The 15455-nt window shown below is 40.4% G+C and overlaps 1 protein-coding gene across 2 annotated transcripts in view; it reads right to left on the bottom strand.

Moving 5' to 3' along the window:
- Positions 1 to 15455, bottom strand: part of rad18 (RAD18 E3 ubiquitin protein ligase) — a 280171-nt gene that overhangs the window by 198683 nt on the left and 66033 nt on the right. The gene's annotated exons all lie outside the window — the stretch shown is intronic.

Genomic DNA, 15455 nt, shown 5'->3' with positions numbered 1-15455 from the left:
AATAAAGATTGGTCTTGTTATCCACTTCTAAGTTCTATAAAAATAAATGTATTCTATTGTCTTCTGAAACTTCTTTTGTAAACTTCCAGAATTCAAAAAATTTGACTTGCACCTTTGTACTGCACTATAAATTCTCATGAATGTTACATGACTATGAAATTGTAGTGAGATTAGATTTTAATAATCATAATCTAGAGTGAGCACAAATATAATATGCCAAATTACAACCTCCCCCACCTTAGTCACCTTATTAGCTCTATTGTACCTACAATTCTGCATACTAAGACTGAAAACTTGATATTGTCAATGATTCATCAAATTTATTATCAACCTGGAAAGGGGGGGGGGGCCCTTCCACTGCAGCAGAAATGGAAGTTCTCCTAAAAAAGATCTGTTGCCAGACAGCAGGGAAAAAACTCTTGCGTAAAATAAATAAAGGATGTTAAGAGACACCAAGATACAACAGCACCTGCATTATGTGTTAAATTAGCAGCTTGCTTTCAAATAAAGAACAAAGCACATAAGGAGTAAACAAAAAATTAAGATCTACAAGCAGAAGGATGTTTTTAGGAAAATGTGGCAATTGATCAGAAGTGATGTGAACAGTACTTATATGCTTAAATAAACTGGTCATTGCTCATTCTAAGTGCCTGTTTTATTTATTTATTGTTCCATATCTGACTTGGTCTGTAATTTCAGCAGTTTAACAATCCACAAATCACAAGTAACAATATTGCTGTCCATTTCAATGATTTTCTATGTCTCTGGAAAAAGCACAGTTTAAGCAAGTTGTTTATTGTGAAAAGAAATGAAAGTTATTTTTCATACAGTTTCAAATAACTTGGGCATTTAGTATGAAAAGAATAAACTGATTATTTTAAATGAATGAGTATGTAAATATGGAATTATAACACCAAAGGGACTTCCAGTGAACCTGAACTGATTCAAATTGCGTGACTTGAATCAATATCAGTTTAGAGAGTGAAAATAGTGTACTTGTGCTTTTCCCTGGCAAATTTTCCAATCACTTTTTCTGATGCCAGGACCAGTCAAATCATTATCCAATTGCCTGAGATCATTAAATTCCCACAATACTCACAGAAGACCTTGTTTCCTCTGAGACACATTGATTTACTTCTCCATCATCACTAACACACCTAATCACTTCCCAAGCTGCCCACCAATACAGCTGCAGGAGATCCAGTTTATACCCCCATCCTTCCCAGCAGCCAGAGTCCCAAATAATTAACATCTAAATTATTGCCGCACATTCCTGGTTTTACAATATAGTATGCTATCTTAGTTTTTCATACTACATTTTCCAAAATAAAAGGGGAGACCAAACAGATTTACCAATCACTTTTTCAGGATAAGGGAGATACAACAGAATGAGGGAGAAGCTGGCTAATGTAGACTAGGAACACTGCATGGTGGAACAGTTGAGGAACAGTGACTTTCAAAGAGATTTTCACAATGTGCAAAAGTAGCATATTCCAGTTAAGCGTGGTGACAGCCAGCCTTGGATAACTACGGAAATAACAGAAAGCATCAAACTAAAAGCTCATGGATACAAAGCTACCAAGAATAATGGGAAACTGGAAGACTGGGAAAATTTTAAAAAGCAACAAAGAACCATTAAGCGAGCAATAAGGAAAGGGGGAAGACAGAATATGAAAGCAAACTAGCACAAAATATTAGGACAGATAGTAAAAGTTTTTATCATTATAAAAAGTGGAAAAGTGTGGCAAAAGTGAATGTAAGTCCCTTGGAACATGAGAAGGGGAAATTAATATTGGGTAATAGGGTAAAGACCAGAAACTTGGTATTGGTCTAATGCATCCAAAATTTTCTGGAATCTGGAGAGATCCCAACAAATTATAAGTCAGTGAATATCACACTACCTTTTTAAAAAGGATATAGGCAAAAGGCAGGTAACTACAAGCCACACACATTTGCTGGTGAACGCAGCAGGCCAGGCAGCATCTCTAGGAAGAGGTGCAGTCGAAGTTTCAGGCCAAGACCCTTCGTCAGGATTAACTGAAGGAAGAGTGAGTAAGAGATTTGAAAGTTGGAGGGGGAGAGGGAGATCCAAAATGATAGGAGAAGACAGGAGGGGGAGGCATGGAGCCAAGAGCTGGACAGGTGATTGGCAAAAGGGATACGAGAGGATCATGGGACAGAAGGTCCGGGAGGAAAGGCAAGGGGGGGGGGGAACCCAGAGGATGGGCAAGGGGTATATTCAGAGGGACAGAGGAAGAAAAAGGAGAGTGAGAGAAAGAATGTGTGTATAAAAATAAGTAACAGATTCTGACATGTCTATCCACGGCCTCCTTTACTGTAAAGATGAAGCCACACTCAGGTTGGAGGAACAACACCTTATATTCCGTCTGGGTAGCCTCCAACCTGATGGCATGAACATCGACTTCTCTAACTTCCGCTAATGCCCCACCTCCCCCTCGTACTCCATATGTTACTTATTTTTATACACACATTCTTTCTCTCACTCTCCTTTTTCTCCCTCTGTCCCTCTGAATATACCCCTTGCCCATCCTCTGGGCTCCCCCCCCCCCTTGTCTTTCTTCCCGGACCTCCTGTCCCATGATCCTCTCGTATCCCTTTTGCCAATCACCTGTCCAGCTCTTGGCTCCATCCCTCCCCCTCCTGTCTTCTCCTATCATTTTGGATCTCCCCCTCCCCCTCCAACTTTCAAATCTCTTACTCACTCTTCCTTCAGTTAGTCCTGACGAAGGGTCACGGCCTGAAACGTCAACTGCATCTCTTCCTAGAGATGCTGCCTGGCCTGCTGCGTTCACCAGCAACTTTGATGTGTGTTGCTTGAATTTCCAGCATCTGCAGAATTCCTGTTGTTTGCGTTTTTAAGTAACTACAAGCCAGTTAGCTTAATATCTGCAGTTGGGAAAATGTTTGAGCTAACATTAAGGAAGAAATAGCATGGTTCCACCAGGCAGAGGCATCATAGATTCATGAACAATAAACCCTGTTTGACAAACTTATTGGAGCTCTTTGAGGATATAATGACCATAGTGGATAGAGGCAAAAAGGTAGAAGTTGTATACAGTGGTTTCTGGTCAATTGGGCCATTGGTTAATCGAGGCAGCTGCTTATTTGGGACAACTCTGAAAGAACAAAAACTAATCCTTAGTTTATTTGGGACACGATGCCACTTAATTGGGATAGGAGACTGCTGGCAAACTTTTTTGAACAAGGGTCAGTCATGTGCATTTGTGTAGCCATTAGACACTACACCATGCTTAAAGCAAAGTTTTTAAATAGCGCCAGTTGTGTATGTTTGTGTTCAAAAACCAGTGATTTTAGTCACTCATAACTGGTAAGAAATGAACAGTAAAACAATTCAGAACTGTGTTGGTCTCTGTGATTTCAAGCATTGAGGACTGGAGAGCCCAGAAACATCTGGAAGTGAAAATGAAACAATTTCATTACTTTAACAAGTTAGGAACTATGAAGAATTTGAAGATATCAACAATCACCTTGAATGTTACAGTAAAAATGAACATATGGAGGATGCAATTGCAGGAAGTTTTGTTTGACTGGACAATACAATTACCCATGTCAGGATGCTGTGTATTGACTACAGCTCAGCATTTAAAACAATTATTCCTACAGCTCTGATTGAAAAGCTCCAGAACCCAGACCTCTGTACCTCTCTTCCTAACCGGAAGACCACAATCCGTGCAGATCAGAAATAGCATCTCCACCTTGTTGACAACCACACTGGCGCACCTCAGGGATGTGTGCTTAGCCTACTGCTCTACTGTCTCCACACCCATAACTGTGTGGTTAGGCACAGCACAAATACCATCTTTAAATTTTTTACGATACAACTATTGTTAGCAGAATTTAACATGGTGACAAGAGGGCATACAGGAATGAGATATTTCAGCTAGTTGAGTGGTGTTGCAGCGATGAACTCACACTCATCGTCAGTAAGACCAAAGAACTGATTGTGGACTTCAGAAAGAGCAAGGCGAGGGAACACACTCCAGTCCTCAGAGGGATCAGAAGTAGAAAGAGAGAGCAACTTCAAGTTCCTGGATGTCAATATCTCTGAGGATCTATCCTGGACCCAACATATCGACACAGCTATGAAGAAGGCTTGACAGTGGCTATACTTCATTAGGAGTTTGAGAAGATTTGGTATGTTATCAAAGACGCTCACAAATTTCTACAAATGTACCATGGAGAACATTTTAAGTGGCAGGAGAACCATCTGGTATGAGAGGTCTGCTGCACAGGATCGAAATAAACTGCAGAGTTGCAATCTTAGTCAGCTCCATCATGGACACTAGCCACCGTTGTATCCAGTACACCTTCGAGGAGCAATGCCTCAAAAAGGTGGCATCCATCATTAAGGACCCCATCACCCAGGTCATGCCTTATCCTCATTGCTACCATCAGGAAAGAGGAAAGAAAGCAAACACTCAATGATTCAGGAACAGCTTCTTCCCCTCTTCCATCCGATTTCTGAATGGACATTGAACCCATGAATACTACCTCACTGCTTTCTTAATTCTATTTTTGCACTATTATTTAATTCAGCTATTTATTATCTATATACTTACTGTAATTCACTTTTTTTCCTATTAGTATGTATTGCAATGTACTGCTGCCAAAAGACAACAAATTTCTCAACATATACCACTGATATTAAATCTGAATCAGATGGCAGTCCATTATCTCTACTAGGTGCCCGCACTGATTTTATTCATTTACCGTCTAATGAGACAGTACTCCAACGTGCCCATACTAAAAGATCTTTAATGAGGACATTAAATGAGAGGAAACTTAAATTCCTGGGCCATGTCATCATAAAGGGAGAAATAGAATGCCTTACATTACAAGGCTGTATGCCTGGGAAACGCGGAAGAGGAAGGCAAAGAAGAAAATATATGGACGCTGTGAAAGAACTAACAGATCTAAGTGTATGAGATATCATCGACGCTGCATGGGATTATTTGATGTGGAAAGCCACGATCACCCAAGCGTGTAATGCGCAAAGCACAAGAAGAAGATGACGACCATCAAATTGAAAGAACACAACAGCATACATGGGATGAATTCCTCTGGCAATAATTAGTATGATCTAACACACAGTTTTATAGTACTGTAGTAGTATTGACAGTGTTCTAATTTTCTCCGTAGTTTCATTTAAAGACAGGTAGCTTGTCTTTTTTTTTAAACACCTTTTTAGATTTTCTATGAAACCGGTTAATTGGGGCAGCTGTTTAATTGGGCCAAAACGTGCTGGTCCTGATGTGTTCCTATTAACCAGAATCAACTGTATTTGGATTTCCAGAAAGCATTTGATAAGGTGCTGCATAAAAAACTTACTCGTAAGATAAAGATGCACAGAGTTGGGGGTAATGTATTAGCATGGATAGAGGATTGGTTAATCACTAGAGGGCTGAGAATTGGGATAAATGGACATTTCTCTGGTTGGCAGTCAGTGGTGACCAGAGTGCAGCAGGGGTCAGTGTGGGGCCCATACCCGTTCACTGTCTACATTAGCAATTTGCAAAAGGGGACCAAGTGTAGAGTATCTAAGCTTGCTGATGTGGAAAAGCAAATTATATTGCAGAGTCATACTTTATACTTTATTGTCGCCAAACAATTGGTACTAGAACGTACAATCCTCACAGCCATATTTGATTCTGCGCTTCACACTCCCTGGATTACAAATACTAAATATTAAAAATATTTAAAATAGTTAAAATTAGTAAATATTAAAAATTTAAATTATATATCATAAATAGAAAAATGGGAAGTAAGGTAGTGCAAAAAAACTGAGAGGCAGGTCCAGATATTTGGAGGGTATGGCACAGATCCGGGTCAGGATCCATTCAGCAGTCTTATCACAGTAGGAAAGAAGCTGTTCCCAAATCTGGTCGTACGAGTCTTCAAGCTCCTGAATCTTCTCCTGGAGGGAAGATGGACGAAAAGTGTGTTGGCTGGGTGGGTTGTGTCCTTGATTATCCTGGCAGCACTGCTCCCACAGCATGCGGTGTAAAGTGAGTCCACGGACGGAAGATTAGTTTGTGTGATGTGCTGCGCCGTGTTCACGATCTTCTGTAGCTTCTTTCGGTCTTGGATAGGACAACTTCCATACCAGGCTGTGATGCACCCTAGAAGAATGCTTTCTATGGTGCATCTATAAAAATTAGTGAGGGTTTTAGGGGACAGGCCAAATTTCTTTAGATTTCTCAGGAAGTAAAGGCGCTGGTGGGCCTTCTTGGCAGTGAACTCTGAGAAGGTGCCTCAAGAAGACTTCATCCATCATTAAGGACCCTCACCATCCAGGACATGCTCTCTTCCCATTACTACCAACAGAGGGGAAATACAAGACACTGAAGACCCACAAGCAATGGTTCAGGAACAGCTTCTTCCCCTCCATCATCAGATTTCTGAATGATCCATGAACACATGAACTCTACTTCATTATTTTGTAATTTATAATAATTTCATGCATTTGCACTGAACTGCTGCAACAAAACAAAAAAAAATCACAACATATAAACAGCAATAATAAACTTGATTCTGATACAATTCCAGAGACACATTGAGCCACAGGAAGTCAACCTCCTAATGTGCATTATGGTCAACAATGCATTGTTTTCTGCATTGGAATGTCCTGGGCATTGAAAAAATTGCCTACAGCACAATAAATCTATTCCTATCTTTTGTTGCATATACGAAAACTAGCACAACATCTCCTATGGTACAGTGATTGATGATGCAACTGGAAGCTATCTAAAGTTCAAAGGGCTTGATTATTCTCCAAACATTTAATTTTATGCAGCAGCTTCACCTGTCATGAGGAAAGGGAGAGTTGGTGAAGAAAGGGCTGCTAATTGTAGTTCTGATGCAAAAGCTCATAAAGCCTTGTCACTATTAACTCTGAAAACTTTAGTCACTATATCCTTTTGGAGAACTGGAGAGAGGAAACGTGGCTGCCTAAATAGTCTTGAAGGGTTCGACCGATGATCTCTCAGGGTGCCAGAATATATCTGCCCTATTTCTGATTCCTTTTCTTCTAGTCATCTCATGCTCCAGGTGCAGCCAATCTATTAGGAAGCGCGCATATCAAAGAGGTAATGTAATACGTTAAAATTAGCTGTATCAGAGCAACACACACAAAATGCTGGAGGAACTCAGTAGCCCAGGCAGCATCTACAGAAAAAAGTACAGTACAAACAAGGCCCAAAACATCAACTATATTTTTTTTTCATAGATGCTGCCTGGCCTGCTGAGTTCCTCCAGCAGTTGCTCGGATTTCCAGCATCTGCAGATTTTCTCTTTTTTAAAGCTGTATCAGAATCAGGTTTACTATCACCAGAATATGTTGTGAAATTTGTCTTTGCAGCAGCAGTACAATACAATACATAATAATGGAAAAAAACTGAATTACAGTAAGTAGATATATTAAATAGCATGCGAAAATAGAAAGAGAAAGTGTAGTGAGGTAGTGTTCATGGGTTCAATGTCCATTCAGAAATTGGATGGCAAAGGGGAAAAAGTTGTTTCTGAATCATTGAGTGTTTGCCTTCAGGCTTCTGTACCTCTTTCCTGATAGTAGCAATGAAAACAAGGCCTGATATGGGTGATGGGGGTCTTTAATGATGGATGCCACCTTTTTGAGGCATCGCTCCCTGAAGATGTCCTGGATACTACAAAGGTTCACGATGTAGCTGACGAACGTTACAACTCTTTTCAACTTATTTCGATCTGCTGTAGTAGCCACCCCCTCCCATACCAGACAGTGATGCAGCCACTTAGTATGCTATCCACAGTACAACTGTAGAAATTTTCGAGTGTCTTTGGTGATGTACCAAATCTCCTCAAACTCCTAATAAAATATAACCACCATCATGCCTTCTTTGTAGCTGCATTCATATTTTGGGTCCAGGGTAGATCCTCAGGGATACTGACACCCAGAAACTTTAAATTGCTCACTCTTTCCACTTCTGATCCCTCTATGAAGACTGGTGTGTGTTGCCATGTCTTACCCTTTCTAAAGTCCACAATCAGCTCTTTAGTCTTATTGAGCGCAAGGTCATTGCTGCAACACCACTCAACCAGCTGAGGTATCTCGCTCATTTACTTTCTCATCACCATCTAAAATTTTGCCAAGAACAGTTGATTCATCTGCAATTTTATAGATGGCATTTGAACTGCGCCTAGCCACACAATCATGGGTATAGCGAGTCACATTTGTCACATGCACATTGAAACATGCAGTGAAGTGCGTTGATTGTGTCAAATCAAATCAATGAGAATTGTCCTGGGCAGCCTGCAAGTGTCATCAAGCTTTTGGCGTCAACGTAGCACACCCATAACTTACTAACCTTAAATTTACATAGTTAGAATGTGGGAGGAAACCCAGAGCACCTAGAGGAAGCCCACATGGTCACAGGAAAAACATACAAAATCCTTACAAACAGCAGCAGGAATCAATCTTGATCTTACAGTTGACGCTGTAAAGTGACTGCACTAACTGCTGCACTACCGTGTCCCACCATACAAAATCATGTTAATGTACAGTGTTCTTGAGCATAAAGCCAGCCTCTCTAAACTTAGGCTATGTTGATTTTTAAATAGCACACCTGCAGTGCAGCACTTTTAATCTTTCCAACGATGTAAAACGTGAGCTATTTTCAACTTCTGATCAATCATTACAGCTGAAAAATTCTAACCATCACACTTAAAAATTCTGGCCTGAAAGCTGCACATTTACAGGATGATCAAATTTTTGCTACTTAATCACAAATCATATAAATTCAACAGAATAGTGCTCAAAATCACAAAACTGCACAACTTATTTTCTAAGCATGTATATTGTTGCCAGCTGATAATATAGCAAACATTATAAAGAGGTTTTACCCTTTTATTTTAATCATTCCCACAAGGTTACTGTAGCTGAAGTGACAGCTTTAACATTTGATTGCTGCACTGTCAATACAAGATCAAATATAGTTAATGTTGAATCTCACTGCTATTCCAAGCTAATAAATATTTATGATATACTTTTTCCTCCAGAAAAATTAGAAAATTATGCCTTATACACATTGGACTGTTTGTGACAGAGTTCAAATTTCTATTAAAAAGCACTTGCTTATGTAAAATCTTACAATAAGCAGCATTATCATAACAGCAGAATGACTAATTCCTTATTTTCATTTTCCTTCCATGAAAAAATATTCATTTATGTATATAAAGAAAGCTAAATAAAAGAAAGTGTGAAATAATTTTTGTTTATTATGAAATATTTGAAAAGAGAAACAATTTCATGCATGTTTTAACACAATATAATCATTTCTTGTAAAATCACACCCATTGCAAAAACTGAAATAGACACTTCTGGACACAATTCACCTTAGTGTGGTTGATATTAATTTGTATATCTTTACAAATTAAAAATTCAAATTTATTATCAAAGTATGTATGCCATATACAACCTTGAGATTAACTTCTTGCAGGCACTCAAAACATTCAAACACTATAACATCCATGAAAAAAATCACACAAAGACCAACAAACATCCATTGTGCAAACAGGACAAATAGTGCAAATAGTTTTAAAAAAAGTAGACAATTAATTAGAACATGAACTGCAGAGTCCCCAAAAGTGAACCCACAGCTGCAAAGCCAGTTCAGCTCTGAGATGAGTAAAGCTGGTCCAGGAGACTGATGGCTGCAGGGCAACGACTGCTGCTGAACCTTGGGGGAGGGACCCAAGACTCCTGTACCTCCTGGCTGATGGTAGTAGCGAAAAAAGAAAAGCCCACATGCAATTCTCAAATCTGTAAGAAAGCTATATTCTACCAGATGTATTCCAGAGTGTCAGACCTTTGCTGAAACTGAATTGCTAACATGTGATAATTAAAACTTGAGGCTCTTTAATCATCTGGCCTTGAGGCATCTTCTAGCCATGTCCTAACTGTGATCAAACCTCTCTGAATAATACTTCCAAAACGAGAGAAAAATCACCAAGAGTCAGCTTGGAGAGAATAACAGATTAAGAATGGTGCAGAATGCAGCTCATAGAGTTACAACTTTGATCTGAGAAAATAAAAGACAATTGCAAGGTCTACTAGACAATCCGGTAATGTTCAGAATACTGATATTAGAACCAAGGCAGACAGTGAATTGTAAGTGACAAGTTTATTGGATTTACCATTGTTTTAACCAAATGCTTCTGTTTAGAAGCCTGCAGGCCCAACATGTCTTTAAGACAGCATGTGAAATAAATTACAAAGCACATGATACAAGAAGCAATTCATTGACCAAAACAACCTGAAAGGGGTAAGTGATGTATTCATGATGTAGTTTTACCAAGGACACCATCAATTTTAATGTCACAAAAAAGTTAAAACTTTGCAATAACTTCTCACCCAAAGTGAAGCAGACCACTACCATGCAAGCGTAAATGCTGGAAACACTCCGCAGGTCAATCAACGTTTATAGAGAAAAGAAATTAATGTTTCAGGTTAGAAAACGTTCTTCAGAACTGATGCTACCTGAAACTTCAACTGTTTCTCCTAAAGTTATCAGTTATTCTTAAACTGTTTGAGTTTATGCTTTCAGCTATTATCTAAGATGGCGTAAATGATATTCAGCGATGTTTTACAGGTAGCTCACAAAACTACTAGATTTGCTTCTTTTGTACTATGATCACTGCAATCCACAGCCTGTAATTTCCCTTCAAGAAATATACTTTTGAACCATCTAAACAAACTAGCAACAGTTTCCTGAAGGATTCGATGAACTTGACTCTCAGGAATGCAGGTACAGCACCTTGAAGCAGACGGTATTCAACCATTGTCGTCAGAAAAGATGGTCAGTGCGGACTTCAAGCCAGATTAAAGAGTCAAGGCCTGAGAGTGGAAAACTAACCAGTGTTCAGCCCTACTACTTCGTGCCAGCCAAGATCCCCCACCTGAGTCTGTCCCGACTGTCTGCATTTGACCAATCTCCCTCACTTCTTGCTAGTACCATCAGATGGGAGCTGCAGGGGTCTTGGGTCCCGTTCCACGCCACCTAGTTCCAGAGCCGTTGTTGTCCTACAGCCATCAGGAATGGCTTCACACACCTCAGCGTTGAACTTGTTCCATAGCCTGTAGACTCACTTTCAGGATGCTGCAACTCATATTGAGCTTTCTGAAAACAGGATGTCTCATCAGGAGTGAGTTTTATTTGAGCCAATAAAAATAAGTGAGATGTAAGTGCAGCAGCCATTATTAGAGTGAGCAGCCTTTGGCTCCACAGGCTTCAGCATTTACAGGCAGAGGCAAAGGATGCCGAGTAATTCGTTTTAGATTGTGGAACTTGGGCTTTAGAGGTTGGACCTAGAGATACAGCAAGGGCAGCCAGAAGAGGCTGAATAAGTGACCCAGGTGGTGCGAAACTCAAAGGTTTCAGAGAGAAAGTACAGGCAAGCGTTTTTTTTTGTCTGTAAATCCTTGGTCCTTAGTTCAGTGTCGGCAGGATGGTTGAAGCAATGGAATGTTCACTGTGTGAGGTATGACATTTCAGGGTACCCAACAGTCTCCCTGATGACCATCTGTGCAGGAAAAACACCCAAATTCTGTTCCTAACTGACAAGGTCAAGTAAGCGGAGCTGGAGCTGATGTACTCAGGACCATCGAGGAAGATGAAACTTTTATTGAGGTGGTCACACCCAGAGATAGACTTCAGACAGTAGCTAGATGATCACCAGGAGAAGAATGGAAATAAGCAGTCAATGCAGAGTTCCCTATGGCCATTCCTCTCAGCAACAAGTATATCTCTTGGATACTGCTGGTGATGATGAGCTATCAGGGCACAGTAGTAGCAGCAGCAGCCAGCAGTGGCACAGTAGCCGACTGAGGATCAGCACAGAAGGATAAAAATCAGGCAGAGGGATGGTGATAGGAGACTCATAGTTAGGGGTACAGACAGGAGATTCTGTGACTGTGAAAGAGAAATCAGGATGATGTGTTGCTTCCCAGGTTCTAGGGTCCAGGAGGTCTCAGAGCAGCTGCAGAATATTCTCAAGGGGGAGGGTGAGCAGCCAGAGGTCATGGTACATATTGGTACCAATGAAATAGGTAGAAAGAGGAAAGAGATCCTGTGCAGCGAGTGTAGGGAGTTAGGAAAGAGGCTGAAGAGCAAGACCTTCAAGGTAGTAATCTCTGGATTACTCCCAGTGCCATGTGTTAGTCTGGGCAGGAATAGAATGATAGTACAGATGAAAGAGTGGCTGAAGAACAGGTACAGGGGGCAGGAATTCAGGTTGTTGGATCATTGGAACCTCTTCTGCAGCAGGGATGATCTGTGCAGGAGGGATGGGTGGCACTTAAACTGGAAGGGAACCAAGATCTTGGTTTGGAGATTCACTGGTGCTACTCAGGAGGGTTTAAACTAGTTTGTCACGAAGATGGGAACCAGAGTACCAGGTCAGAAACTGGAGGGATGGAGAGGAAGATAGACATTAGGAAAACAGACAGGAGCAACGTAATAGATACAATGGGTCAGACCCTTTTAATAGTGTGTATTTTAATAGTAGGAATATTATAAAGGTGATGAACTTAGGATATGGATCAGTACATGGAACTATGATGTTGTGGCCATTACAGAGACTTGGTTGAGAGAGGGTCAGGAATCGGCACTTAATTTTTCAGGAGTTCAATGTTTTAGAAAAGTTAGAGAGGGAGATAAAAGATGGGGGTGGAACTGCACTACTAAACAGGAACAATAACACAGCTACACTCAGTAGGAACATAATGGAGGGCTTGTCCACTGAATTCTACATGGGTAAAACTTAAGTATAGAAAGAATGTAATCATTCTTATGGGATTGTATTACAAACTCCCAATAGTCACTGGGACATTGAGGAACAAATATGCAGTCAGATTAAGGAAAGGTGTAAACTCAATAGGGTTGTTGTCTTCAGGGATTTCAACTTCACTAAAATAAATTGGAATCTTCTTCGTGAAAGAGGTTTGGATGATGCAGAAATTGTAAAGTTCATCCAGCAGGGTTTCTTAAATCATCTGATTTAAGATAGTCCAACAAGAGGAGGAGCTATACTGGACCTAGTGTTAGGTAATGAGCCTGGTCAGGTAACCTACCTTTCAGCAGGTGAGCAGTTAGAGAACACTGACCACAGCTTAAGTTTTAAGGTAGCTATAGATAAGGATAAGTATGGTCCTAGTGGGAGAGTATTAAACTGGAGCAGGGTAAATTATGAGAGCATAAGGCAGGAACTAGGGAGAGTAAATTGAGAACAGCTATTTTTGGGCAAGTCCACATCTGACATGTGGAGGATGTTTAAAGACGAACTGCAAAGTGTATGGGACAGGTATGTTCCCGTCAGAAGGAAGGACAAGCATGGCAAGGTAAGAGAACCTTGGATGTCAAGATATATGATGAATTTAGTCAAGAAGGAAAAGGGAAAGTATACAAATCGTAGAAAGCTAGAATCAAACACAGCCCTTGAGGATTATAAAGAGGCCAGAAAATAACCCAAGAATGGAATTAGCAAATCCAAGAGAGGCCATGTAAAGTCCTTGGCAAATTGGATTAAAGAGAATCCGAATGCACTCTACACATACATCAGGAGCAAGAGGATAACTAAGGAGAGAGTGAGACCACTCAAGGATAAAGGGGGAAACATTTGCTTGAATGCTAAGGATGTGGTGAGGTCCTTAATGAGTACTTTACATCAGTATTTACAAAGGAGAAAAACATGGAGGATAGGGAAAGCAGTGCCTAGAGTATTAATATGCTAGGGCATTTCAAAGTAAAGGAAAAGGTAATGCTGGGTCTCTTCAAGAATATTAAGGTGGATAAGTCCCCAGGAACTGTCGGGATGTATCTAATTAATTGATAGAAGCAAGTGAAGAGATTGCTAGGGCCTTGACCAATATCTTTGTGTCCTCTCTAGCTATAGGCAAGGTCCTGAAGGACTGGTGAGTACCTAATATTGTTCCGTTATTCAAGAAGGAAACAAAGGATAATTCAGGAGACTGTACACTGGTGTATCTCACCAGTGGTAGCAAAGTTATTGAAGAGAATTCTTAGCAAAAGAATCTATGATGTCTGGAAAACCCCATGGCCTAATTAGAGAGAGATGGTTTAAGGCTAATTGTGTCTGTCTTACTAACTTAACTGAACTTTTTTGATAAGGTGACGAGAGTGATTGATGAAGGTAGAGCTATGTTCTCTGCATGGATTTTAGTAAAGCATTGATAGAGTGGTTAAGAAGGCATACAACATGCTTGCCTTTATTAGTCGAGGCATTAAGTTCAAAATTCAAGAAGGTATGTTGCAGATTTAAACCTCTACTTAGACCACATCTGGAGTATTGCATACAATTCTGGTTGCCCCATTACAGGATGGATGTCAAGACTTTGGAGAGGGTGCAGAAGAGGTTTACCAGGATTGTACCTGGATTAGAGAGCATGTGCTAGAATGAGAGGTTGGACACATTTGGATTGTATTCTCTGGAGCAGCAGAGCCTGAAGGAAAATCTGATAGAAGTTATGTGAGGCATAGATAGAGCAACCAGACAGTACAGTGGATTCCAGTAAATTGGGACACATCAGGACCTGTACATTTTGGCCTAATTATGCAGCTGCCCCCAATTAGCTGAAGTTCCATGGAATTTGTTAAAGGTATATATACAAAAAAGGACAATCATTTAATTGAGTAACAAAATACAGAATAAGGTAAAACACTACTAATACAGTACTATAAAACTGTATTAGTTCCTAAAAGTTATAGACAGTGTACGCTGCATGTTCTTTTGATTGACTGTAAATCAGTGCAGATACCAAGTGGAGATAATGAACTGCTTTTGACAATTAAATCTTGCCAAATCTTCATTTCCATTGTAACAATCAAGATAATTGTCAAGTGTGACGCCAAACCAAGTTATCAGACGATTGATGCTAATGAAAGAGATAAGGGGGACAATGGAGAAACGTTCAAAATGTTAATGAGAGAGGTGAGAGAGATTAACGGAAAAGAAACACAATTCAGAATATTGACAGACCGATTGCTTTGAACCTGAACCGTTTGAAGTTTGATGGACAGGTAATACTCCAGCAGGGGGATAAAAAGAACAGGTTCACTAAGGTACGGGACACACATACTCCAGCAGGGGGATAAAAAGAACAGGTTCACTAAGGCACGGGACACACCACGAGATCACGAGATAACAAGACCCTAGAAGAGCAGTGTGCCCCCACAAGTTGGTGGAAGTTTGAAGGTCTGGTTCGCAGGAACCAACCATAGACTCACAGGGTGTAAAGGTATGATCGGTGGGAACCTGGTGTGCGTGTCCGCCCTTGCCTGGGTGCCGGGTTCACCACGGAAGAACGGTCGTATCCGGAACAGAGGGGTCACAGTCGGTGACCACAGCGGGATAGAAGACGTAAA

The sequence above is a fragment of the Mobula birostris genome, chromosome 16 (genome assembly GCF_030028105.1).
Source record: "Mobula birostris isolate sMobBir1 chromosome 16, sMobBir1.hap1, whole genome shotgun sequence".
In the NCBI taxonomy this organism is placed as follows: Eukaryota; Metazoa; Chordata; class Chondrichthyes; order Myliobatiformes; family Myliobatidae; genus Mobula; species Mobula birostris.
Note: the sequence above shows the minus strand (reverse complement) of the source record. Positions and strands in the feature narration are given on the sequence as shown.